The sequence below is a fragment of the Papaver somniferum genome, chromosome 10 (assembly GCF_003573695.1).
Source record: "Papaver somniferum cultivar HN1 chromosome 10, ASM357369v1, whole genome shotgun sequence".
NCBI classification, from domain to species: Eukaryota; Viridiplantae; Streptophyta; class Magnoliopsida; order Ranunculales; family Papaveraceae; genus Papaver; species Papaver somniferum.
In genome coordinates, this window is record NC_039367.1 from 96,203,637 (window position 1) to 96,229,396 (window position 25,760).

Genomic DNA, 25,760 nt, shown 5'->3' on the forward strand with positions numbered 1-25,760 from the left:
AAAGCAAGGATGAAATTTTTCTCGTCAACTCTTCCTGCAAGCTCGCTGCATACCGTCCTCCATATCGTCACTAATCCTCGCAGGCTTTCCATAGGTCTCCTCCTTAAATTGATTGTCTCAATCCCCGGCCTTAGCATGTTGTTAGTGATGTAAGTGGTCAAGAATATTCTCTGTAAGTCTTTGAACGACAACATTGATCTTTCTGGTAGCCCGTCGAACCAAGCCAATGCTTCCCCAGCCAAGCTCGCGGGAAAGTATCGACAAAGCACCGCATCATTTCGTCCCTACTGCATCAACGAAAGAGTGTATTGTTTCAAGTGTTGCACAACACTTTCAGATCCACTGAATATGCTCGAAAGCGTTGGCAATACACATTTCTCTGGGATGTCAGCGTACATTATCTCATACGTAAATGGAGATTTATCGGCCTCTTATATTGCCTCTGCCAGCTGCACTCTGCCGTCTCTTCGCGGATTTTTTATCAGCGTCCTCATATCTCGCAGCTCGTCCAATACTTCTTGGTTCAGGTTCCCTCCGTTTTCTTCCCGACGGTCACCTCTCATCACGCTGAGCCTTTCTTCACCACATCTTCTTTCTTCCTCGTTCCTCTGGTCAAATTCGCGCTGTCTTTCATCTTCTTGCCTCCTCTAATTTTCCTTATATCTTCGCTCTTTTTCATATCCCCGCCTTTGATCTTCCCAACTTGAATTTTCCAATTCCCTTCTCAGTTCTTTCTTCACCGCTTTCTCTTGGTCGTCTCCTTCTTCGTTTCTCTCCGCCGTCCTCGCGGGTATGTCTCCTTCGTCGTAAATCTTCTTATCCTGATGATATCATGTCCACCTTTGAATCCGTGACGTCAGCTGCATCTTCCTCGTTCAGTTGACAATTTTGCAGCATCAGTCTGGCGTTTTTTCTCGTCAATCGGGTATGTTGCTCCGCTAGAGCCCTATCTCGTTCCCTTTCAAAGACAAGTGTCACCCTTAGTTGTTCCAACGCCATGTATTCTTCACCGATATTCTCCTCCATTTCCTCATGAGTCATCTCTTCTCCTGCAATAGTGTCCTTGTCGGAAGTGTTTACAGAACCTTCTCTGAAGTTATCTTCGTTGGCCTCCTCATTCCGTTGCTGGTTCACGCCTTGTCTTTCTCCTGTAGTCGATGTTCCTCATCTTTCCATTCTTCCTCCTCTTTTGGCCTCCAATCGCTTTCTTCTCCTCATCGCTATCATGTGTGCCGCTCGATCTGGTGTTCTAGTCATCAACTTATCCTAGTTTCAATATCAATTACTCTTAAAACCCTAATCTTAAAAGGAACTTCTCGCTAAGATCTTTCACTCCTACAACTTCAGCTTCTCTCCACTCCTTAAATGAGGATGAATCCCCAATCTAAGTCCCCTATTTCTGGACACCAAAATGTACCTACTGGAAATCCAGTAGTACACCCGAAAGGAAAGTCACTAAGATCTAAAACATAATAAGTAAATTAAACTAGAAAATCTTTATTGATAAGTTCTAAGGAAATAAGATACAAGTTCTTGAACACAAGGAAACCCTAATCACACTCACTATATTAAGCTCTTTTTCTCTCCCCTTTGCCTTGCCTAAGAGCAACCACAGTCATGGAAGAGATTAAATACCAAAAGCTAGACCAAGAGCTAAAAAATAATAGTTTTAGTGGAGGTGAAGTGCAATGGTGAAGACTAGATTTTAGTCTGGCGGAGGATATACCAGCGCATGGAGTTAAGCGGGTGTCTAACGAGCGTATGCTAGTTAGGCGTGGGTATTGTGGACGTACACATGGGGCGCAACTATAACTCGCGTCTGGGATGGGACGAAGATGAAATAAGAGCCCAATCAATAGGCGCATGTATAACAAGCGTTTTGTGGGGTTAGTTATGTGAACCATAACTTCTTCTAATTTGATAAAGTATTACACAATTGAGACGAAGACTATATCAACGTTTGGCATGAGGCGTGGGTATAATAGCCGTTCTCCCCGGCGGTGTTTATAAAGACGCCTCATTCATACGCTAATTCTATTAACGTTCCAATCACGGGAGCTCACAATACTAGCGCTTAAATCTAGACGCTCACTATACTCGCGCCTAATCTCTTACGCTCATTATACTTCCGCCTCACTATATTTTGATTTGGTATGGGTTGATGACTACATTTGGTCTCAAACCCTAGTTTTCCAGACCAAATATAACTATGGTCCTCTCCACTACGCTTCACTTTCAGACTAAATTTGGGTATAGTCCCCAAATTTGATCGTGACTGTGGTTTCTCTCAGGACCTCTATTTATAGGCAAATCAACCCTAATGGGGTACAATTCATTTTACTTCGCCAAGTCTTCTCGGGAGCGCTTTATACTTCGCCCAAGCCATTTTCCATAAAGTTATTCCTCTTCTTTCGCTACCTGCACATGGGTTTTTCGGTACACCTGTCTCCTTTCTTGTTCCCCAATATATTTACTTCGCGATCTATCTTTTCAACCAAGTTACCGTACTTCGCCCTTTCAGTTTCTTCGTTGGTGTCTTGTTGGGTACTCTAGCTTGGTCTTTCGTAATTTAGATTGTTCGTGTAAGTCTCCTCGCTTCTGTATGATACTTCGCGGGATTGATGGTGACGAGGTCATTCGGACATTCGAATTGACAAGTCCCTGACTGAGATCTTTAAGTGAGATTTCCTAGTCGTGCTTCTTTCTTTTGTGTTTGACACGTGGAGAGTCTATTTCGTGTACCCACAGTATTCATCATCTGGATTTGGCTCATAAAAATCATCATCTTGAGTTTGAGTTTGAGTTTGAGTTTGTGCTTGAGTTTTAGTTTGAGTTTATGTAAAATCATTCTCATAATCTAAGAAATCATCCAATTCCGGATCATTGTTGTAATTGATGTGTATTTTCCTAGGGTTTTTAGATGAAGATTGACCTTCCTCATCCATTGAATCAAAATACAAGTCTTTTTCTCACTTTCCCCTTCTCCTTCTCCAAAAAAACCTAACTTTTTTTTTCTTCCTTAAAATTTTTCATCTCCACAAATTTATATCTTAATCACTAATCACTAATCAGGATTATTATAACTAACCATTAGTGTTAACACTAATCCTAAAAAGGTAGATTTTCCATTACCAAAAATATTTGGTTAAGGAGATATTGGTTTTGATATTTACAACCAGTTTTTTTCTTTATTCAGTATGCCCTGAAAGTTTTACGTATGCCCTAAAACAGGGTTCTTAGTTAGGGCCTTAGCCCTTAGGGGAGCAAGAAGTGAGAACTACATGGAGACCCATTCTACAGATTTTCTACACCGTGAAACCCACGGGCGGAAAAGTTCACACGCGCACCCAATTTTTGTGAGAAAATTTATCCCAAACCCGCAATTTATAAAATTTGGTTTCTTCGTATCTTTTCTTCTTCTTCTTCACGGGAATTTCTTCTTCAATTATTTTTCTTTTCTTCCTCCCAACTGTGACTTACGATCAATAATATTGATAGACAGTATAATCACATGAAGATTGGAAACAATAGATGAATGAAATCGAAAGTTAGGGTTAGAGGTGATGTTATGAGATGAATCGAGATCTTGCTGTTTGTTATTTCCGAAAAATGTATGAATGTTTTTTTTAATTAGGTATTATGATTGAGAAGATGGATCTGAGATGTGTTCAGAGATGGAGATAGGGTTTTGTAATTGTTTCAATCAAGTAGAACAGGAACAAAAGTTAATTTGAGATTTAGAAAATACAAGGAATAATAATAAAGCTTATTTGATCTTGGATGATGAACAACGAAGAAGAAGAAGAAGATGCTGTTATGAGTACATAACATGTCATGCAGTAAAAAAAATTGGATGCATAACACATTAGCCGACATCTTTGTTATTTTGTGTGAAATTGAAAATTGATGCATAATGCATCATGCAGTCGAGAAAATGGATGCATAACCTGATATGCATCCAAAATACGGCTGCATAATGCATTACGCATCGAAAAAATTGTTGCATAATCTTTTATGCATCGAGAAAATGGATGCATAACTTGATATGTATCCTTAAATATGGCTGCATAACCAATTATGCATCAATTGTTTTATGTACGGACTAAAATCAACCAAAACAATGGCTACATAACTCGTTATAGATGCATAACTTTGTTATGCAGTACAGAAAATGGATGCATAATTCGTTATGCGTCTGCATAATGTGTAATGCATCCGTTTTGGAAGCTGCATAATGAATATGTAGTCAGTTTTCGAAATTTTTTCCTAAAACGATGATCACCTCCGACTTTTTCGTGAAAAACAAAAATTTGATATTGTTGTTTGTACTAGTTGTGTAGATCTCTTAAAAAGATTTCCAACGATATAAAATTTGTAAAATTTCAAGGCGCGGACTTTTAGATATGTTATATCCAAGTTGCGTTGCCAATTATACCCCTGAAAAAATTAGGCTGCATAACGTCTAATGCCTGAAAAAATAGTATGCATAACAAGTTATTTATTGATTCTTAATAATTTCGGATTATTTTCGGTGTCTCAATATCTAAAGTTAATTGTGGGCCTGACAATAAGAATATTATTTATTTTGGGCCTGCGCCTAATTTTCCAGAGCAAGAATGCCAAGAAATTAAGATGGTTTAGGTGAATAAAAGGCCCGGGAGAGAATTATGCTAGTGGGCCAGAAAAAGCCTAGGAAGGGTGCTCAACATAATAGTTTGGGAACCATTTTTTAGGGACCATGGTTTTTTGGGGACCATGGTCTTATTAGGCCAACCTCCCTATATTTGTAAGGGGTATCATAAAGTTAGGTAAGTACACATTTATCCTTTACTTTAATTTAAATTAAAACTAATCTAATAACTATATAAATCTAATCATATATATCTAATCTAAATGAATCTATTAACCAAAATCAAAAACAAAAACAAAAACAAAAATAGGGAGGAAAATTATCCTCTTTTTCTTCTCTCTTTGTTTCACGTTCCTCGTTCGATTGAAAATGGAAGTTGCAGAGAAAAGTTCGGCTAGGAATTATGTGAAAAACTTTGTCGAACTAACCGAACCTAATGGAAATGATAAACATGAAGAACAGTTTGGCTATTTCGCAAAAAACAATTCCCAACCGAACCTTAGTTCGGTTATGTCGCAAAAAACATTTCCCAACCGAATCCTAATAGTTCGGTTAGTAGCAAAAAACATTTCCCAACCGAACCTTAGTTCGGTTAGTACCAAAAAAACATTTCCCAAAGAGTTTAAAATTTGGGTAACCGAACTTAACCGCAAAAAAGTTTAAAATTTCTCGCAAAGAAAGTTTTCAATTTTTTCTAATATAACTTCTTAATGGTAACTAATCATTACTAATCATATTAATCACTAATCATTACTAATCATACTAATCATTAAACTAACACATTTAATTAAGGAGGGTAAGTTTGGTATTAAGAAAAACATTTACTTATAATGTCTTGTCTAAAATAGAATCGTGGTCCCCACAAAAAAATCATGGTCCAAAAAAAAAGGGAAGCATTGCAGTGTACCATGGTTGTTAACAGGAGAGAACTCAGTGGATGTAGTCGAGGGATCAAGAAGGCAACAACTAAATGCCACTAGAAATGATGGAAGGTTAATGAGGGAAGATGTTTTAAATCATGATTGTCAACGATACTGACAGCAAGCTTACTGTATATGAGTTTGCAAATGTCAACGCAAATACTCTAATCAATCATTTTGAGTGCTCAGTACTTAACCTAGCCATATATATAAATAGGGAGATTCATGGACACTCTTAGATGGACAAGGTCGGTCGGATAAGATTTGCGCCATTTTTTTCGCAAAACTCAATCGACAAGGAATTTAAGTCTAATATTTTATTGATATGTTCCTATTATAAGACTTTATATTCTTACCAAAAATGAATGCAATTCGAGATAGCAAACCTGACCATCTACCGATCTTAATTTCAAGCGTTAATTTTGATCGGATGATATTCAAAGGGATAGATGGTTGTTTTATGCATCTCGAATTGTGCTCATTTTTTGTAGGAATGTAGAGTCTCATTAGAAGAATATACCATCAAAATATTAGACTTAAATTCATTGTCGTTTGGATTTTGAGGAGAAAATAACGCAAATTTTGTCCGACTTTGTCTATCTAAGAATGTCCATGGATCCTCCTCATATATAAACACGTCTCGAATACAAGACACTGATAGTTACTTAATTATAACTGATCTATATTATACAGCATCATCGACAAGAAGTGGGGAATTCTCAAGTTTAAATTATCCTCCATCTAATTGCTTTGAGACAGCGTACTTCTGCAGTCGATGAAATTATTATCTGTGAAATTATTATTAGGCTATTGTGATTTTTGGTAATAGGGGAGGTACGAAGAAACTAAGTCATAATCATTTTAGTGTTCTTACCAATCAGCTATTCTTGTTCTTCTTTTTTATTCAATTGTTAGGAGGAGATCATGAATTAGTGGTGATGGGTCAAAACAAAACAAGTAGTAGTTGAGGAGTTTAAAGTTGGTGTGGTTCTTGATCTGAACATGTCTGTGTCAAAGTTGTGGTTGACTTCCATGAACATGGATCTCTCCGACTTTTATGCAACTACTCCTCAGAGGAGAAGGTTGGTTTTCCATGTAAGGGATTCTAACTGTGAACACATAAATCTCGAAGCCATCCACGTGTTCACAAACAATATTCGCATACATTCTAATTCTGAAATTGTACGTCGTATGTGTAAAGGGATGATTATATCGATTCATCGATTCTAAGCCTTCGGGCTTTTCATTGTCTAGTCGAATATTATCATAAATAATGTTCGTATAAAGGGGTAAACAGAGAATCAAACATAAATGTAAAGCACATGACGTTCAATGCTGAATGTAAAGTGCTGAAATATAAATGAGACAAAGATTTACGTGGTTCGGCACTAAGGCCTACATCCACGGGGCTGGTGTTTCACTATGTATTGAATGATTACAAAGATAGTCAAATGACTTTAGAGTACACATAGGTCTGCGGAAGTAGGGGGATCACTTACTCTTCCTATTTCTCTCTCCAATATTCTCCTATCTTTTCTATGGATTGGTCGACCCCTTCTCTCTTAGTGGAGAGGGGTATTTATAGGGTTCGAACGCGGGTCCTACTTCTGAGGCGCCGTTGTAACCTTATCTTCTTGTGCTTTGTGACCATTACGCAAAGGTCTTCGGCATATGCTGCGGTCTAAGCTTGAATACGAAGGGTTATCCTCGCTTCTTCCACGAGCTGATTGACACGTGTATATCTCTTTGGTATTTAATGCGGGTAGATGGATGTCTGCTCGTGTCAGACAAGTGTCTCTTAGTCTGGTCACATCTGTGTCAGTCAAACTCTCTCTCAGCCGTTGATCTGGGATCTTCCTCGGGATTGGATGTACTAACATCCAAGGAGTACTATCTGGTGCTCCTCTAAGCCATCATACCTCTGTGATCCTCTGTCCCTGACCGTCAGATCTGCTGACCGGTGACATTTTCTGATGAGATGCTTGTTATCATGTTTTGATATCTCGTTTTCTATGCCTTCCACGTGCCTCTTCCTGTACACGTGGTGGATGATGAAAGGTGTACATACAATTTGACCCTCTTTTTCTGACTTGGGCGTATTTTGCAATTTAGAAGAAGAAAGATCGCCATACACGTTTTATCTCTCCTGAAATAACTTCCCCTATAAATACGGGCACGTTTCCCACTTTGCATTAACTTTCCCCATAACTGCTCCTTGGTACGAGGGACATTTATTGTCTTCTCTAGCTTTATAAATAGGAAAGAGAATGTGAAAAAAAAACTTTTATCCTCTTCTTGTCAGTGTTCATCCTTTCTTTGTTTTCTTATTCTTGTTCTTTAGTCATTTATTATCGTCGTTCTTGTGAGGAAGATAACATCATTCAATTTTTTGTCTCTTTCGCTCTCGACTGATGTTGCCCCTGTATCACACATAACTAGCTTTTGATATTTCCGATCCTTCTATCTTCGACCGTGGTTGGTGCTTGTCGTCCTCTTCTATACAGGTATGGGGTTTTTCATTAGTTGCTCATCATTGATTTATCTATTTATCTACCTGTTTGTTTCCTGCTGTAATCCTGGCTTTGTGATGAAGAACACACATGTCGAAGCATACATGCTTGCCCCTGTTCTTTGTTACAAAGTCTGTATCTAAGTACTATCCCTGGAGTCTGATGGGGTATTTCTGGTTATTTTTAGTTCTTAGGGTTTTTAATGTTTATCCGGATGAACCATCAATTATGGGTTTTTTGATATTTAGTGATCTCCTCGTATTCTTCTCTAAACTGTTTTTGTGTTTCCTTGTAGATATGTGGCAGGCCTGGAAAGGGTATAAAATTATGCGCAGAAAAACGGGGGCCTACAGTAATACCGCAAGTGCACGGTCGTCGGTTGTAGCTCGTGCAAGTACGGGTCGATCCACAGAGATCGGGTGTGTTTTGGAAATGTTTCTAGCTAATTGGGTTCCTAAATTGTTGTTGGGTTTTGAAGCCTTTTGGGACTGTTGGGCTTAAAGTACTAATGGGTTTGTTCACAATAAAATGAACTGAGCTTGGGCTCAGTTTGTCTTTGAAATGCAAATGGGCTTTGGGCCTTCGATTGAGCTTTGGGTTAAGCCCACAGTTGATTTGGATTGGGCCTTCAACCTTAACCCAAACTGGGCTTTGAGCCTTAATGAAATGGGCCTTAGTGAACTAAACCTTGGGCTTTTGTTTCAGTCAAGAATCTGGGCCTTTGGGCTTCACTGAGTTGGACTTGGGCTCAGTTGGACTTTGGACTCAGTTGGCCTTGGAAGGCAGCAGGAGAAGAAGTGGCAGGGCAGCAGCAGGAGCAAGAGAGGCAAACAATGCAAAGCAGCAGTGCAATGCAGTGAAAGAACAGTGCTGCACAGCAATACAATGCAGCAGTGCAATAGAATGTACAAGATGAGAAAGCAGTGCAGCAGCAATAGAAAATGCACAGCAGTGCAGCAGCAACAGAGTTGCAGCAGCAGCTGCAGCTGCTCAAGCAGTGAAGAAAATGCAAAACAGAAAAGCAACAGAGTTGCAGGGCAGGGAAGAAACAACAAGGCAAAAGCAATACAAAACAAGAAAACAAAGCTAAACAGTTGAAGATGGAATTGTGGATGAGAATGAAGTAGATTATGGATGGGAACTAGGGTTTGAATTCACTCTAACTTCTACTATGTATTCTCCTATAGAAAGTTAAACACAACTATGGTATTCTTTCCAAAGTACTAACTGTCTTTCTAAGGTACAATTAGTCAAAAGACATATGAGTTCAGCTTAAGTTGAAGCTTATCAACAGCTCATGAACCTAACTACAAAGTATACTTGGCATACATTGTGAAAGTGAGGTGATGATGAACTAAGTTCAAGTTTTTCCTAAACTTGTTTAGCCTTCTAAAGCAATATGATCAATGTACTACACAATAAGAAATTAGGGATTCATCAAGTCCCTAGCATGATGGTTTAGAACATGACAAACATTACACTAACATTACATGGCAGTGAGCATAACAGTGAACAACATGGTGAACTAACATGACAACAACAGTGAACAACATGGTGAACTAACAGTGAGCATTCATAAAAACAGAGAATTAAAACCAAGAACAAGAACAAGTGCAATTAAAAGTAAAAGTGCAACTAACAGGAGCAATTAAAAGTGCAGGAACAATTGAAATTAACCTAACCCAAATTGGGTGGAAACTTGGCTAGTCCAAGAACAAGTTTTAACATCCTACATCACTTCCCTTTTATACCCAAATTATCAAATTAGGTTTTACACCCATTTTCCCCAAAAATATTCAATAAACAGTACAATTAGGGTTTAACTTTTATTACCCAAAATCGAGGAATTGACTCTCTTATCTTCGACCCATTCCTCCTCTGATCTTCCTGCTCCCTCTCCTGTGTTCGATTGATGTCTAGAGCCTCATCTATTTTAGTGATTTCCAACCTAGGGTTTAGAATGGTGAGAAGTCACTAAAATAGATGGCTAGAGAGATAAAGGAACGGACTGGGGAGGTACTGATGATGTTGGTGAAGAAGTGATGGTGTTGCAGAGGTGAGGTGGTGGCTGGAAATGGTCGGGGAAGGTGGTGGCAGAGAGGTGGCTCTGCAAATGTCGGGTGAAGGAGATGAAGTTTTGGGGCGATGGGTTGTTTGGGTGGATAATAGGATTCGGTGTTAGGGTGTGAAGCGGGATCATCTAGTTCGATGTTTGGCGAGCTGAGCCGCTGGATATGGAGATGGTAGGTAGATCGGACGGCTAAGAGAGAAGCAGTTTATAGCGACCGTTGGATGTGGAACACAACGAAGTCAACGGTGCTAGATTAGGTTAGGTGCTGTAGTGTTGGGCGGAATCATTGGGATTTGATGCACAGGCATAGGAGCGACCGTTGGATGACAAAATGGATCCAATCTGACGGCTCTCATGGAAATGGGTATGGATAAAGGAAATGGATTTGGGTAAGGGTTTTGGGCATTGGGTATGCCAAGCCCATATCTTCTTTAAGAACAATTCTTCCTTCTTGAGCCCATTCCTAGCTTTTTGGTCTTGTGCGCAACATTCTTCGCGGCTTCCTTGCGTAATTCCTCCCGGTTTTTCACTACTTTTCTGCTCTTTTTGCTCCGCAATTCATCCAGACTTTATTTATTACCTAAAAATGCAAAAATAATTAATAAAAATATTTATTCTTGAAAACAATGAAAATACAGAATATGGGATAAAATGTAGAATTAATGCGCAAAAGATGAGTTAAATGCCAACAAAAAGGGATAAATATATACAATATTTGGCACTCATCAATATGTTTGATCGTCCGCGGGCTCCTTACCAAACCCCGCCTTCTAGTCCGCCAAGATCCCCTCCGCGTCGAGATTCTGACAGATCTCCACTTTGGGAAGGTCCTTATAAGTCTTCGCAATCAGATCCTCGGGGTCATAGGGTTTCATCTTCCTCTGGTGCGAAGGCTTTGCCTACTAATAAGGGGATTTGCCGAAGGGTCCTTCGCGGTTGGCGTCCTTCTGAAAACAGCAAGCCTCGTGAAACCCCTCCTGCTCGTTATGGATATTTCTGTCCTTGGCGTCCGAATTTCGCGGGCATGAATTTTCCTTACGCTCTTGATGTCATTGATGGAGACGAGGAGGAGGGTTCTGGTGCTACCCATCCATCGAAGAGTGCTGCTGCTGCCAAGGTATAGTTTCTTCTTATATTCTATATTCTATTTTCCCCTTTTTTCCTTGATTGAAATAATTTTCATTTTTGAAGTGAGGGAAAAAATGAGACTTTGTGGGGATGTGTACTGGTTTGTAGGTGTCGAAGAAGAAGAAACTTGGACCCAAACAATCTTCTACTGTGGTGACCGGTGAGGCTGAGGTTTATGAGGAGGTTACGAGTCCTGTAAACGAAGGGTATGCTGAGGATGAAGAAATGTACGATGGAGAAGAGCGTACCGATACTTCTCATCCTGATGACGAAGGTGGTAATGGTGAAGAAGAAGTTTCCGAGGGTGGTGATGGTGAAGAAGAAATTTCCGCGGATGGTGATGGTGAGTCTGAGGGTAATATTACCGTAGGTGGTACTGGAGGGGGTGGATCTGCCCCTGTTGGGGATAATATTGGTGGTGTGGGTACTCTGACCGTTATTTCCCCTGAATTTTCTTTTGGTAGGATATATTTCGTGGGGGAATCCTTTGATGTGAACGCTGCCATGGGTTTTACCGAGGACTTCTCATTGCTTTCCCTAAATGATGATTGGGATGTGCTTGGGGATATTGGTAAAAAATGTGCTACTGGTCAGCAGGCTGAAAACGCAGGTGGTCATACCGAGGCTGGTGATGTCGATACTTGCGCGAATGAGGGGAGAACAGCCAAAGGGAAGTCTACAGTTGAATCTCCTTCAGAGGATTTCCATTAATCGTTAATGCGTGAAGGCGAAGATGCCATTTTGTCTTGGCTTAAGAAGAAAAATCTGATGTTCGTCCCTAACCCTGCCCAAGTGGTCCCTGGTGAGAAGAATTCTGACGCTTATACTCGTCATATGATGCAAGTGTCTTCTGAAGCCCGCGTTGCTGAGATGTGGGAGAATAATCTGAGAGCATAGGAAGATAACCTAGTAGTTGACCCTCCCTCCTCTGTTGCTGATATGATGGCCATAACTGATGGGTACCAATACGGTTTTCCCCAGTAGCGTATCTTAGAGGTAAATCCTTGTACTGATTCCCTCATGATATCCGAACATTTTATTCTTCGTGATATTCGATCCCTTGGGTATAATAATGTTTGTTGTTTGTGACATAGATGATGAGGAGCGAACATTGTAACCATGTTCTATACCAATTCTTTAAAGGAAAGTCTTTAAAGTTTGAGGCTAAGCTTCGTCATAGAGAAGAACAACTATCTGCGGCCGAAATGGAAATAAGTGAACTGAGGGGTCTCCTGAAGGAAAAGGAACGGATGGGTAATGCTGAGGAGAGTCTCCGTTCGGAACTTGCTATAGTCCGCAACGAATTGGAGAAGGCTCGTAGAAATGTATCGTCCCTCACAGGTTCGTATTTTTTATTGATCTTTCACTCCTCGTGATTCCCTTTTTGTACTTTGGTGTTCTGTCTGAGTCTCCCCACCCTATCTTCAGTGGGTGGAGTCCCCGAGCTCATATGGATTCGCAAAGAAAGGGAACGACAGAAATCCCGCATTGCAGAGTTGGTGGGTAAGTTGAAAAGCGAAGCCGTAAAGTGAAACGCTCGTGCTGATGAGCACAACGCCTTAGCAGCTGAGTGGCGTGAAAAGCGAACACTGATGGTTGATATGAAAAATAAGTACAATCATGACCGTCGTGTGTTTAATGGTACGCTGCTATGGACGCGTGACAACTTGCGTGAAGCTCGAGGACATGCTTCGGACTTAGAGGCTAGAGTGCGCTTTTTGGAAGGAGAGTTACAACAGGATAGTTCTTTCTTAGGCCCCGGGGTTAGGGATAGTATGCTGCATCTTACCGAGGAAAGAGACAATGCTAGGGATGAGGTTGGTGCTCTTAGTAAAGCCCTAGCAGCGTCTCGAGATGATGTTGCTCGCCAAGTGGAGTCTGAGAGAGATCTTGAAGTGAATGTGTATCGACTCCATAAAAGGATGGGGGAGATGAATGATGAAATCAACCATCTTCGTCACTTGGATTCAATGAAGCAGGTAGACTTAGACGTGAGTCAATTTGCTCTTACGAACCTTCAAACGGATTATAAGAAACTATCCGACGAATATGACTTTCTTGATGAGGCACGGGACGCAGTTGTTAATGAGTATGAAGAGGCTTCGTCTACTGTCGAAGGTATAACCTCGTTTATCGAGTGTGATTATGTTATTTCTTTGTTTTAACCCCTTGGTATTTTTTCTTTCAGCACTCGAGGGACAACTTCACGCTGCAAATGATGAGCTTAAAAAAGCTCAATCTGCCTTAGTGCAACAGGAAGGACAAGCCAACTATTTCAAAGGGTTGGCCGCGTCTCGTGAGGAAATATCAGAGATTGCCTCCAAAGAGGTGGAACGCCTATTTGCATTGTTGTCTCAGGCCAACCAGCGGACCGTTGTTATCACTTATAAAGATCGATGTCAGTTGGCTGAAGAGACCAACAAAGTCCTAGACAAGATTGAACTTGATCTTAAAGTCGAACATGGTCTTGTCAAGAATTATCCACGTTGTCCCCTTCACGCGCCCTTGCCTGGTTCTTCTGGGCCTTCTTCAGGTGGTAGCGTACCTTCATCTCGCAAAGACAACCCTGTTGATGGAGATGTATCGTCCAAGTAAATTTCTTTTATTAGTCATAGAAAGTTGATCCTTGTTGATTATATAATTTCAGATCATTTTTTGATGTGTTTCTTGCTTTATCTTATTTGCTGAACTTGTAATCAACTCTTTATGGATCATCCTTTTGGCATACCTGCGTTATCAATTCATTTTTATTTTAAGTATTATGAAGCGTTAAATTAGAAATAACTTGCTTTGTAAAAAGTTGAGAGTGTTTGGGTGCGACATCGAAGGTAAATGCCTTCGTGATCGTCTTGAAACCTGTCACCCCACTGGCGAATCCTGGGACAGAGGATTCCCAAACGGTGGGGGCCGAGGCAGCGTTTTAGGATATGGGATGATTATTTGAAATATTTACATGCACCCATTCCGTCGACCCGCTGCCTTAAAATTGGTTGGGTATCTCTTTATGCTGAGTGCCTTCCCCCTGGTATTACACTCATAGACACTGATAGGGGAGCCCTGAGAGATTGTAGATTAACTACTTTACCCAATATTGTTAATTTATTATGTAATGTACATGCGTTCACCCAGCGGGCATTTTGACCATTTCGTCTACTTGAAGATTTCCCAAAATTTTTGTTTGATTGATAGGTTGAGGCCTGCTACTCCTCGTCCAGATATAGAAACATGTAGAGCGGTTACGCTGCCTTTTTCTTCTGGTATTCTTCACGCAGATGCAAAGCTGCGCTGCTCCTATGGGTAGTACGGTTTGAGCCATTTAGCATTCCAAGGGTGTCGTAGGACCTCGCCTTTCAGATTGCGAAGATAGTAGGAACCGTTTCCCGCAATGTCGTGTATTATAAAAGGTCCTCCCCATGTAGGTGCTAACTTTCCCCATTTCTTCTCTCGTTGATACTGCGGGATTGTTCTTAGCACATACTGCCCTTCTACAAAATTTCGAAGCTTAAACTTTTTGTTGTACTCTCTCGCTAATCTCCGTTGATAATTTTCCATCTTTTGCAATGCTGCTTCCCTCCTTTCTTCCAGGTCGTCCAGTCTCTCTAACATCATGTCTGTTGTGAGATTTTTCTCCCATGCTTCAGTATTTGTGGTTGGCATGAGGATCTCTGTTGGGATGACTGCTTCAGCTCCATAAGTGAGGAGAAATGGGGACTCCCCAGTGGCAGATCTTCGTGTTGTCCTGTATGCCCATAATACATTGCGTAGCTGTTCACACCATCGCCCCTTGCGTCCGTCTAATTGCTTTTGGAGGATAAGGGCGAGGGTCTTGTTAGTAGCTTCCGCTTGTCCGTTTCTTTGAGGGTATCTGGGGGTGGACTTGTTCTTCCTTATTTTGAAAGTGTCGATGAGCATGTCTATGTTTTTCCCCTGTAATTGTTTACCATTATCGGACACGATTTCCACTGGTATGCCGAACCTGCAAATGATGTTTTGGAATATGAAAGTAAACACGTCCACGTCTCTGATCCTGGATAAGGCTTTGGCTTCCACCCATTTACTGAAGTAGTCCGTGGCTACTATCAAAAATCGTCTTTTCCATGATCCTTCGATGAAAGGCCCAACGATTTCTATGACCCATTTTGCAAATGGCCACGGACTATCCACAGAATTCAACGTTGTTGCTGGTGCATGTATCTTTTTGGCGAAACACTGACATTCTTCACATCATCGGGACATTCTTGCAGCATCTTGTATCATTGTGGGACAGTAATATCCTTGTATTTTTGCTTTGTCGGCTAGTGATCTCATGCCGCTATGATTCCATGCGTTGCCATAATGGATGTCGTTTAGAATTCCATGCCCCTCTTTCCTGGATAAGCAACGTCGTAACGGTCCGAGGAAAGATTTCTTGTACAAGACCCCATCCCGAAGATCATATCTTCCTACTTTGGAGAGTATTTTCCTGGCTTGTTTATGGTCCGCGGTTAAGGTTCTATCGTTGAGAAACGCATGAATCATCATTCTCCAATCATCTTCATTGCTGAAATCTTCGTCTTGATTTGCTCTTGACAGGATATCTTCTTCGTCAAAATCGTTATGGATGTCTTCTCCCACCTGATCTTCGATATTTTCTTCCACTGTATCTTGATTTGTAGCAAAGGAAAATTGTGATGCAATCGAAGGCTCGTATACCCTTGTTATTTTGATAGATTCGATATTCTTATCCTTCAACATGGATGATATATATGCTAGGGAATCCACGTGCCTGAGATCTCTTCTGCACAAGTGCCTGAACTGGATGTTCGGAATTTGTGATGCCAATGTTTGGACCAAGGCCATGTAAGCTGAGAGGGTGTCGTCGTATACATTATATTCGAACCTTATTTGCTGTATGACAAGCTGCGAATCACTTGTCAGTCTTACATCAGTTACCCCCATTTCTATTATCAAGCGGAGGGCATGTACGACTGCCTCGTATTCGACGATCTTGTTAGTATGCTCTTTGAATTCTAAACTGAGTGCCTGTACGATCCTTTCTCCAGTTGGGGTGGTGATGACAATGCCTATTCCTTACCCTTCCTTATTTTTGGAACCATCAACGAAGACTTCCCATCGTCTTTGACTCGTGGGTTCGAGGACATCAACTGGATCCTTGCTTCCTCGTCGGCTTCTGGTATGCCCCTAATCTCTTCATCGTTGTCCAGGGGGGGTATGCTAAGAAATCCGCCAATACTTGGGATTTTTGGGAGTGTTGAATTTCATGGATGATGTTGAATTGGTCCAGGTGGGTGTTCCACTTGGCTATTTTCCCTACTTTTTCCGCGCTTTTGAGGACTGCTTCCAATGGTGCTTTGCATGGGACGCGGATGAAGTGAGTTAGGAAATAGGTTCTCAGCTTTTAAGTAGCCCATACTAACGCCAGGATGAGTTGTTTGATCTTCGTATAATCCCTTTCCGCAAAATTGAGGGTCTCGCTGACATAATAGATAGGCTGTTCTATCTTCGTATTGGTTTTGACCAACACTGCGCTAACTGCATCTTCTGTCGCTGCTATGTACAATGCCAAAACCTCATCAGGATCAGGCTTCTGTAGGATTGTAATTGAAGCCAGGTATTCCTTGATTTTTTGGAAAGCTTCTTCACATTCTATGGTCCATTCAAACTTACTCCCTTTTTTGAGAATATTGAAAAAATGTTTGCATTTGTCCGAGGATCGGGCAATAAATCTGCCCAAGGCTGCTAAGGATCCATTGAGATTTTTCACTTCTTTTAAATTCTTCGGAGATGGCATTTCCATTATGGCCTAAATCTTCGCGGGGTATACCTCAATACCCCTTTTTGTTACCAGATATCCGAGAAATTTCCCTGAGGTGACATCCAAGGTGCATTTTTCTGGATTTACTTTCATGTGATGTTTCCTCATTGCTTCGAAAATATCTCTCAGGTCCTGGTGGTGATCTTTGCGCAGCCTACTTTTGACGAGCATGTCATCAAGGTAGACTTCTAGGGTACTACCAATCCATGGCTTGAAGATAGCATCGACCATTCTCTGGTAAGTTGCCCCTGCGTTTCGAAGTCCAAAGGGCATTCTAGTGTAGCAATAAAGGCCATGCGGGGTGTAGAATGCTGTGTGTTGTTGATCTTCTTCTGCCAGGGCTACTTGGTTGTAACCAGAATATCCATCCATGAATGAGAGCTCTTCGTACCCTTCCACTGCTTCAAACAGTTGATCTATGCTCGGTAGGGGATAGCTGTCTTTTGGACATGCCTTGTTGAGGTTAGTAAAGTCGATGCATATTCTAACCCCTCCATTTTTCTTAGGGACAATGACCATGTTCGAGATCCATGTTGGGTATTAGACTTCCTTGATGAAGCCTGCTTCTAGTAGTTTCCGAAGTTCTTTTTCTACTGCCTTATGATACTCTGGTGCAACTTTTCTTATTTTCTTCCTGAAAGGTGGCATGCCTGGTTTCATGCGCAGCTTGTGTTGGATTATTTTTGGATCAATCCCCGACATGTCTCCTAACTTCCAGGCAAATACATCCGTGTATTTTTTAATTAGTTTGGTTAAGAAAGCTTCTCTTTCTTCGTCCATCATGGTCCCTACTTTGATCATATTCGGATTTTCTTCCGTTCCTATGTTTATTTCTTTTATGGGCTCCACTGGTGTGAACATCGTCTTCAGGTCCCTAAGCACTGGGACGTTCTTTAATTGCTATTTGGTATGTTTCTGTCCTTTGTTGGCTGCTCAAGTACTTGCCTCTGTGTTAAGAACATTATCATCTTTCATCAAGACCTTCCCCGCGGTTTCCTTGAGGAACAGGTCTATGGCCTTTTCTTTCGCCGCTTCTTTATTTTTGGTCCTTCGGGTTTTTCGCTGCTCTTCTTGTTCGTTGTTGATATGATCCTGAGTGGCCTGGCACTCTTTTGCAGAGACCCGATCTCCCTTGATTTCCATTACTCCCTTGGGTGTAGGGAACCTGAGATATTGGTAGTAAGTTGCTGCCACTCCCTTGAGTTTATGTACCCACTTTCGTCCAATAATGGCGTTATAGGGGAATGGGGCGTCTACCACGCTGAATCGTGTTTCTACTTTTATGAGCCCGGCGTTCACCTGCAACACGATGTCTCCCAATGGCTTTGTGGGCGCTCCATTGAACCCGTAGATGGTGTAATAAGTGGTCATCAGCTGTTCATCATGGAGATTCATCCGTTTGAAGGCGTCGTAAAATAGAACGTTCACTGAGCTTCCCCCGTCGATGAGGATATTTTTGAGGTTACATCCGGCCACTGGTAGTGTGAGGACCAAGGGATCGTTATGGTCTTCCATATCTTCTTCGATATCTTCAGTATCGAAGATGATAGGTGCGTCCATACACTCTTCGTGCTCGTCCACCTCTACGCCATCAATCTTATATAATTCGTAGTGGTCTTCGAATTGCTTTCGTAGCCTCTTCCCTACCTGCGCTGTAAGTGAGGGCCCTACGGCTTTGAAACACGAAATGGTGTTGATTGTGCGGTTTCCCTCTGGAAGTTGGACTTTCTTGGTTCGTTTGGATCTGTCCTCGGTGACTTCCTTTTGTATGTATTGCTTGAGTTCGCCAGCATCAATCAACTTTTGGATCATTATTTTTAGATTTCTGCATTTCTCGGTCTGGTGACCATTGAAGCAATGATACTCACAATAATCTTTTGACTTCTCGGTCCTTGGGGGCTGTTTTCCCTTAGACCACGGCCACTCCAAATTTTCCCTTCCTTTGATCTCTCGCAAGATCCGAGCGTAGCTAGCATTGATCTTCGTATAAACCTGATCTTCGAATTTTCGATCGTCTTTTTGTCGTTCATCTCTTCGTTCCTTCCTATCTTCGTGCGGTCGTTCCACTGAGTTATTTCTTTTGGCCCCGCTGGTTTGTTCTGTGGAATTGGTACGGTGAGACCTCTGCGTTTGTGCCCTCGGGTTCTCACGCTGGATTTCTTCAAGACGAGCATACTTCTCAATTATTATTCGAAAATCTCCTTCTGTCTTAGGTATGCTTCCGTGAATCTCAACAAACAGTGGACTCATTCGGTCTAATCCCCACTTGTAGAAGTTGATGCTTACTACGGGATCCACACTCCCTATAGCTTGGAAGATCTTATGCCATCTGTTGGTGTATTCCCTTGTGTTCTCCTTGTAACCAATTGACAAAGAAAAAAGTTTATCCATTCCGGTGTTGACAGCTTTGTTGTACATGTAGGTTCTCAAGAATTTCTCTGCGAGTTGATCATAGGAGTTGATGGAATCAGGTGGCAGGTTGTCAAACCAAGACAAAGCCGATCCCTTCATACTTGATGGGAAATACCTACAAAGGACAGCGTCGTTTTGACTCCATCGGGCTAAGATACGATTATAATACCGGATATGTGCCGCGGGATCACTGGATTCGTCATAGCATTCATAAGTTGGGACATGGCACTTCAGCGGAATGGGGGTATTTGCCAGGCGATGAGTTAGGGGCGTGGAGTTAGCCTCTTTCATCACCTTTTCAATCCTTCCTCTGCTTTGTCTGGATTTTAACTGCCTGATCTCAGCCATCATCTCATCACGCAGCTCTTCCATTACGCGGTAATGTCTCACGTTCTCGTGCTCAGTTGAGCGTTTCTTTCTTCGATCTTCACTGTCATAATAATCTGAGTCTTCGGCGGTCCGGATCAGATGCGCTGCTTCCCCTAGCGGCGTTTGCTAGGATGATTCTTCGGTCTCGATTAGGTTCTGGTGCCTTAGAATTTGCTTCGTCCAGTTGTTGGCAGGTCTTCGTGCTTTGGGAAATCCGGTCTTTTAAGTCTTGGTTCTCTCTGGCCAGAAGATCTACGGCATCTGCGTAGACCTGCTGGATCTTTTTCAATTCTTCGATCTCTACCATCAGTCGGTGGGACTGGTTAGATCCCTGATTGGGAGTTCCGTCTTGTACCCCTACGACCATGGTTCCCCCTTAGTCTACTGTGTGTATTAAGGGTGTTAGAGGATCATCTTCAATTGTTGGTATCTCCAAGTTTGGTCCCCTCGGTTGAGTTTCCACCCGCGGTGCTAAAACCACTGATATGGTTTGATTCTGACCGTTGGTTGACGGCATTCCAAAGGCTAGCGGATGCGCGGGCTGATGTGTCATAGATTTTTCCACCCCTTCTATTTGTTGATGGACTTGGTTTGAAACCAAAGTTTTGTTAGATTCTGCATCCTGGAGGCCTGCAACAGTTGCATTGTTCTTTGTGGCTGCTGCTTTGAGAGCCGCGACTGCAATGGAGTTAGTGTTCATAGGCGAGGTGATTTCCGCAACATCTTGCCTCTGATTAGATGTTTTAGCTTTGTCTCCTTTCTGCTTACTTCGGGTCATGACCGGGGTAGTCCTCAGTGTCTCCTTTGATAAGGCTTTGGTTTTTCCTGCCTCTAGTGTCTTTTCCATTTTTAGTCCTTTTCTGCATAGGGAAATAAATAAAGAGAACCAAAGATATCCACGAGGATCAGGTTAGTGTCATTCGCACCCGCAAAATTTGTGGAATAAAAAGAAATGAGTTGCCCAAGGGCCTTAATAAAAGAGAAACATAAAGATTTCATCGGTCTTGTTTTCGCAATACAAATCTTCTAATAAACAATCATGGATCTTGTTTTCAGACTACTTTTGAAAAGGAAAACTTTTGAAAAGGCAGATCTGTAGCGAAAACTTATGAATCTGATTATTAAGTCTTAGTTTTAAAAAGAAAAACGCCTCACGTGCAAATATGTGATAGATAGCCGTGGATTTGTCTGCTTTGAAATGGTGTTTGTGAAAAAAAAGACCAAGAACCCAGAATAAAAAATATTTTGAAAGCACGCCGAACCCAGAATAGAGCACAGCCATAATGCGCGTTTAAGGTGAAATCACAGGATAAGATAAATCTTTTACCGGGACAAAGTCCCTGTTTCTAGCGCCAGATTGTGAACAATAAATCTTGAATCCATCCACGTGTTCACAAACAATATTCGCATACATTCTAATTCTGAAATTGTACGTCGTATATGTAAAGGGGGTGATTATATCGATTCATCGACTCTAAGCCTTCGGGCATGTCATTGTCTAGTGGAATATTAACATAAATAATGTTCGTATAAAGGGGTAAACAGAGAATCAAACATAAATATAAAGCACATGACGTTCAATGCTGAATGTAAAGTGCTGAAATATAAATGAGACAAAGATTTACGTGGTTCGGCACTAAGGCCTACATCCATGGGGCTGGTGCTTCACTATGTATTGAATGATTACAAAGATAGTCAAATGACTTTAGAGTACACATAGGTCTGCGGAAGTAGGGGGATCACTTACTCTTCCTATTTCTCTCTCCTATGTTCTCATATCTTTTCTCTGGATTGGTCGACCCCTTCTCTCTTAGTGGAGAGGGGTATTTATAGGGTTGGAACGTGGGTCCTACTTCTGAGGTGCCGTTGTAACCTTATCTTCTTGTGCTTTGTGCCCATTACGCAGAGGTCTTCGGCATATGCTGCGGTCTAAGCTTGAATACGAAGGGTTATCCTCGCTTCTTCCACGAGCTGATTTACACGTGTATATCTCTTTGGTATTTAATACGGGTAGATGGATGTCTGCTCGTGTCAGACAAGTGTCTCTTAGTCTGGTCACATCTGTGTCAGTCAAACTCTCTCTCAGCCGTTGATCTGGGATCTTCCTCGGGATTGGATGTACTAACATCCAAGGAGTACTATCTGGTGCTCCTCTAAACCATCATACCTCTGTGATCCTCTGTCCCTGACCGTCAGATCTGCTGACCGGTGACATTTTCTGATGAAATGCTTGTTATCATGTTTTGATATCTCGTTTTCCATGCCTTCCACGTGTCTCTTCTGTACACGTGGTGGATGATGAAGGTGTACATACACAGTTAGAAGACCATGGAATTGGGTCTTTCGAGCAATTCTTGGAGGTGGGTAACGGGTAAAGGTGCCATATTCGACCTGGAATACTTCGCTAGTTCATAATTCTATATTGCTATTTTTGTAGTCCCGGCCGGAGTTACTGTTATATATCGGTAGCCCCTAGTAGGTACCCCCATATACATATAACCTATGCAATAACACATTTTTTGTAATTATTGACTTGCTTTTGCTGCTTACAAAAGAAAATTAATTAATAATAATAATAATACATTGATAAATTAGAATTATGAACACACACTTTTGAACCGTTAGATTGTCATCATAGAGATGTACACAAATAAATGAAGAATCTAACAGCTTAGTCCGCACGTTTATTATGTTATTATCTACTCCAATGCGTGATAACACGACTCTTCTCGCTCTTTATTTTAACGTCTCATTGAAATCAGCGTTTTCCTAGCATTTCATATGCGAATATAAAATACTCCTAGTTCACTTGGTATAAGATAACAATCGCCTAATAGATTTTTATATGCGTATGTAGAGGTGTAAATTGGAGAGGACCAGCACGTTTATGACACAACACAGCACGCGGCACAACATAACACAAAATGCGGCACATCATAACACAACATGCGAAAAAAGCACGCCACTCATGCGTAAAATACTACACAATATATCACATTTGGTGCATATTTCATAAAAGAATCATTGTTTTAGCCAATTTCTAACATTTTATTTTCGTTATGCTAATTTATTTATATAATAATACATGTACTAACTAAAATATCTCAAAAATATTTATTTTGGAGAACATAAAATAAGTGTGCTAGCACAGCCCAGCACGGGACAGCACGTTCATTTTTCTGACACAACACATCACGGCACGCCATTTAGCATAGCACAACACAATACGTCTGAATCTCTAGCACAACCCAGCACAACACGCAGCACGCTAAGCACGCGACTTCGTGGACTGGGCTATGCCGGGCGGGCACGTTTTACACCTCTATGCGTATGGCAGCTATAGATTTGATAAAAAATGTTGAAGTTTTACACCTCTATGCGTATGGCAGCTATAGATTTGATAAAAAATGTTGAAGTCCAAGCAATCATAGGTCCCATGGCATCATCACAAGCTATTCACATGGTTCCTATTGGAAGTCGATCTCAAGTTCCGATTATTTCTTTCAGTGCAACAAGTCCTTCTATTTCTCTTTCTCAAAATCCTTATTTCATTCGTACAACACTAGAAGATTCATCTCAAGTAGATGCCATTGCTGCTATTGTGAAGGCTTTTGGATGGAGAGAAGTTGTAACTCTTTATGAAGACACCGAGTACGGACATGGTATTTTTCCATATTTAGTTGACGCGTTTCAAAATATCAACATCAGACTTCCTTATAGGAGTGTATTCCCCGATTCAGCTTCTGATGATCGGATTGTCCAAGAACTTCATAACTTAAGGACAATGCAACCAAGGGTATTCATTCTACATATGGCTTCACCACTAGGCTTACACATTTTTGAGAAAGCTAAAACGTTTGGTATGATGAGCAAGGGGTACTCATGGATTATTACCGAAGGCTTAGGCTCTCATTTGAGTTCATTCAATTATTCGATAATTGATTCAATGCAAGGAGTAATAGCTATAAGGCCATATATTCCTATGTCCAAAGAACTTAGTTCATTTGGAATGTAATGTAAAAGAAAGTTTCAGAAAGAAAACCCAGATATTGACTGCAATTTGGATATTTTAGGTGTATGGGCATATGATACAGTTTGGGCATTAGCAAGTGCAATTGAGAAACTTGAAAGCGCCAATCCTCTATTCAGTAAGGGAAAAACAACGTCTTTAAACTCGAGTGATGTTGCAAAATTAGATGTTTATCAGATAGGTCCTAAACTTTTGCAAGGAATTTCCAATGTCAAATTTAAAGGACTGGGCGGGGAATTTCATGTCGTCGATAGGCAATTGCAATCTAAAACCTTTCAAATACTTAATGTCATTGGAAGTGGGGTTAGAGAAATTGGAATTTGGTCACCTTTGTCATAAGGGATATAAGCTTAGTTGATCAGACTACTAAAAGCACACACTTGACACCAAATAAAGACAATTTACGCCCTATGATATGGCCTGGAGATACTACGGACATTCCTAAAGGTTGGGTAATTCCAACTAATACGAAAAGGTTAAGAAATGGTGTTCCAGTAAAAGATGGTTTTACTGAATTCGTGAAGCTAGAAAAAAAATCTGGTAGTTTTTCGGGGTATGAAGTCAGTGGTTACTGCATAGATGTGTTTAAAGCTGCATTAGAAATGCTGCCATATGCTGTTGTCTATGACCTCATTCCTTTTCAAAATAGCGAAGGCAGAAAAGGTGGAAGTTATGATGATCTTGTGTATCAAGTGAATGCTCAGGTTACTTCATCTTTTTCCTAAAGATTCTTTTCAAACAGTTACACTAATATTGTTTTAACAATGTATATTTTTTCTTCTTCCAGAATTTTGATGCCGTAGTTGGAGATGTTACTATTACAGCCAATCGGTTGGAGATTGTTGATTTTACGCTACCCTATGCCGAAGGAGGGGTATCAATGGTTGTGCTAGTGGAAAAAGATATGAGCAAGGATACATGGGTATTCCTCAAGCCATTGGAGTGGAAACTCTGGGTAACAACTGGGGCGCTCTTTTTTATCATTGGTGCCGTAATTTGGATTCTCGAACACAGAGTAAACAGGGAGTTCAGAGGAGGGCCTCATCCTTTCTATCAGTGGGGAACCATGCTTTATTTCTCCTTTTCAATGCTTGTCTTCGCACAGAGTAATGTCACTTCACTTTCCTAGCTACATGGCTTTGTAGGTATATACAACTCTAATAGTTTCTAAAAGTTTGGGGTTTTAATTAGGCCTCTTTAATTCTTGCAGAGGAGAGAGTGCTAAGCACTTTGGGTAGATTTGTAATTGGAATTTCGCTTTTTGTTGTGCTAATTCTCACACAAAGTTATACAGCAAATTTGACATCCATGTTAACAATACAACGAACTGATCCAACCTACAACGATGTTAATGAACTTATCAAACATGGGTACAATGTGGGGTTATCAAGAAGGTTCATTTGTGTTTGAAATGTTAAAGCGTGTGGGTTTCGATGAGTCTAATCTGAAAATGTACAAGTCTCATGAAGAATTTGATGACTTCCTCTCAAAAGGGACAAATAAAGGAGGTATTGCTGCTGCTTTCGAGGAGCTCCCCTACATTGAAGTCCTCCTTGGAGCATATTGCAATAAATACACGATGGTTGGAGAAATCTATCAAAATGATGGACTTAGTTTCGTAAGTCTCTGTTTCTCTTGATAACTTGTATACCCGTATACATGTTAAGGTTTAATAAAGAGTTATTTTACTTCATTGGAAATTGTGTTTTTTGTCTTATTCTACTAGAAATTGGTTTTTCTTGTATGAAAAACAACAAATCTTTTTCCCGATGCAAAGAATCATTGTATTCAATGCAATAAAACAAACAAATTTTGTTTCCAATGCAAAAAATAGTTGTTTTAACGAACCTTAATATGTATACGGGTATACAAGTT

The 25,760-nt window shown here is 40.9% G+C and overlaps 1 pseudogene; it reads left to right on the plus strand.

Annotated features, from left to right (window-relative positions):
- The first annotated feature begins 412 nt into the window (after window positions 1-412).
- On the plus strand, window positions 413-25,524 carry LOC113315996 (annotated as a pseudogene).
- Window positions 25,525-25,760: the final 236 nt, after the last annotated feature.